The sequence below is a fragment of the Apis dorsata genome, unplaced genomic scaffold, assembly GCF_000469605.1.
Source record: "Apis dorsata unplaced genomic scaffold, Apis dorsata 1.3 scaffold_102, whole genome shotgun sequence".
Taxonomy (NCBI): Eukaryota; Metazoa; Arthropoda; class Insecta; order Hymenoptera; family Apidae; genus Apis; species Apis dorsata.
The window spans coordinates 125932-129039 of NW_006263400.1; the positions used below are offsets into that span (position 1 = coordinate 125932).

The 3108-nt window shown below is 35.4% G+C and overlaps 2 protein-coding genes across 3 annotated transcripts in view; one reads left to right on the plus strand and one right to left on the minus strand.

Annotated features, from left to right (window-relative positions):
- The window catches only part of LOC102676856 (cadherin-99C), a 132785-nt gene that overhangs the window by 71632 nt on the left and 58045 nt on the right, over positions 1-3108 (minus strand). The window lies entirely within an intron of this gene.
- The window catches only part of LOC102672530 (uncharacterized protein C15orf61 homolog), a 91111-nt gene that overhangs the window by 51476 nt on the left and 36527 nt on the right, over positions 1-3108 (plus strand). The window lies entirely within an intron of this gene.

Consider the following 3108-nt stretch of genomic DNA (forward strand, 5'->3'; position numbering starts at 1 on the left):
GGTGGGGGAGCATTATCGTAAAACCCGTATTATTATCCAAACAAGGGGAGAAGAAATAAGAATCGAAACGAAGGAGAAAGGAGTTTATTGAGAAGAAGAAGAAGAAGAAGAAGGAGAAGAAGAAGAAAAACAACAAGAAATGTATTGTAATTGCAGCCTCGCCCACGAATTATTTTTCTCTCGAGCAACGATTATGGCCTCGGTTTAAAAACCCATAAGTGTTTTCGCGCCATGACTGTAGATGTACAGATTTCCCATACGGTACGCGTCAAGAATATTTAACGAGCGTCGAACGCGCATTCTCGAGAGGAGAATTTCGCGAGGAGTTGGAGGGTGGAAGGGGAGGAGGGAAGAGGGATCAGGGCTCGGTCTACGAGGGATCTATGTTAAATGCGGCGCGGAATAAGATTGCGTATGAAACGGTAAGGGGTAAAAGTGATGGACGAGAGGGAACAATGTTATCGACACCGTGTGATCTTCCGTCCGATCGTATTCGAGGCGTTTCTCACAACGAGGCGCGTGCGCGTTCTCGTGTAACTCAACTGCGCCATCTTCCGGCCGAGCAATGGCCGACAGTCAGTCCACGCGTGTTTGCAATTTGTTTCTTTTTTTTTCTTCTTCTTTTCTCTTGGATCCATATATACATGATTCTGTATAATTTTGAATTTTGAATTTTGCTCTTTTCTGTAGAAATGATTTAAATATCGCTATTAATGTAACTCAATCTTCCAACCGAACTTAGTTCGCAATGGCCGACAATCAGTCCATGTATATTTGCAATTTTTTTTCTTCTTTTCTCTTGGATCCATATATACATGATTCTGTATAATTTTGAATTTTGAATTTTTGGTCTTTCTCATTCTGTAGAGATGATTTAAATATCGCTATTAACGTAACTCAATCTTCCAATCGAACTTAGTTCGCAATGGTCAATTGTCAGTCCATGTGCATTTGCAATTTTTTTCTTCTTCTTCCTTTCTTTTGGATCCACGTACGTGATTCTATAGAATTTTGAATTTTTGATCTTTCTCATTCTGTAGAAATGATTTAAATATCGCTATTAACGTAACTCAATCTTTCAACCGAACTTAGTTCGCAATGGCCAATTGTCAATCCATATATTTGCAATTTTTTTTCTTCTTCTTTCTTTCTTTTGCATCCACGTACGTGATTCTATAAAATTTTGAATTTTGAATTTTTGATCTTTCTCATTCTGTAGAAATGATTTAAATATCGCTAACTCATTAACGTAACTCAACTGCGCTATCTTCCGGCCGAGCTTGGTTCGCAATGGCCGACAGTCAGTCCATGTATATTTGCAATTTTTTCTTTTTCTTTTTTTTTGGACTCACGTACGCGATTTCATAGAATTTTGAATTTTGAATTTTGAAATTTGATCTCTCTCACTCTGTAGGGACGATTTAAATATTATTATTAACTCAACTGCGCCATCTTCCGGGCGAGCTTGGTTCGCAATGGCCGAGTCAATCCACGCGTATATGCAATTTCTTTTCTTTTTCTCCCTTTCTCTTGGATCCACGATTCCATAAAATTATGAATTTTGAATTTTGGTTTCTCTCATTCTGTAAGAATGACTTAAATACCTACTAACGTATCTATCAACTTATCCTGATTGATTTATCACATTGATCTAGCGATGAGAATTAATATATAATTTATGCTCGATTGAATAATATTCGCGAAACATGTTCAGAGAATTAGGAAGGCAAAGATAATTAACGTCTCTACGAATTTCAACATCACAACACTAGTATCGATGTAAATTTTTCTTCGTGTATCGAAAATATGTTACGTGAAAAAAACATTGTTTAACACATATTCCAAAATATAAATACTTCTTACGAATATTCTTCTTTCCTTTCTTTTTTTATCTGAAAAAAATCCACGTACTCGCACGAATACTTAAAACATCCTATTACGAGCTCGATTCTATCCAATATTATTATTCCAATATTATTCCCAAGTAATTGAAACATCAGTTAAACGCAATCAAACCGTGTAACATGTACACCAATGTAACGAGTGTTGTACAGAATTTTAATCAGATAAAATGATAAAATTCTAAAATTCTGAAATATCCTAATACGCTCGTTGAAAATGAAAAATGAATAGGATCGAACAAGTTGCCCCCAATGAACGCACACGCGCGCGCACAACTCCTCTCAACTTTCTATCACGCTTCAAGAAACGCTCGTTCCCTCGCTGCGTATTCACATGATGTTAATAACACGCTCGCGGTAATGTTTATGCGCTACTAAATCATACCCTGCCTCGTTCATCAATCCCTTCTAGCATCCTCACCGATTTTAACGATGCAATTCTTGGGGATTATGGCGCATGCTCGGGGTTTTCGTTTCGAGGGAACGATTGGACGTGCGCCAGCTAATAATATGGAAAATATGGAAAGTATCTAGGGGTTAACTGGGCTATTGCTGGGGTATCGTGAAAGAGATTGGGGAAAACGAAGGGAGGAAAGGTAAAGGTTCTGTGACTCGAAACGTGACCGTCTTTGTTTATCTTGGATTCGTAGGAACGATGGTCGATAAAGTAATTTAATTCCGTTTCTTCGAACGAATATCGATTTTACTTATAGTGATCATTCTGTGAGAATTTATTAGAGATTCCTTGTTTTTTCCAGTTTGTTTTATTATCAATAGATTTTACAAATGTTACTCTGCGTCATCTTCGTTAGGAGGATTTCTTGTTTTCAGGATTCTGAATATTTCGAGAATTATATATGTATATTTTATTTTATTTCGATAGAATGTTATCTAGATTCAATTGGAAAATTGTAATTTTGGATTTATCGTGATTTATTTTTCTATAATTTATGAAAAAATTCACTTGCAGAATTCTGAATATTTCGAAAATTGTATAGGATGTAAAGATTATATATTCTTCGAAAGAATATCCTCTCGACTCAATTGCAAAATAAAATTATTATTTAATTACATATATTTCTATTTCTTCGAAAGAATATCTCGATTCAATTGGAAAAATAAAATTTCTTTTGTAATTTTTGAACATTCTAAAATATTGGCAATGGATTTATTGCGAATTATTTTTCTGCAAATAAACTTGACTATT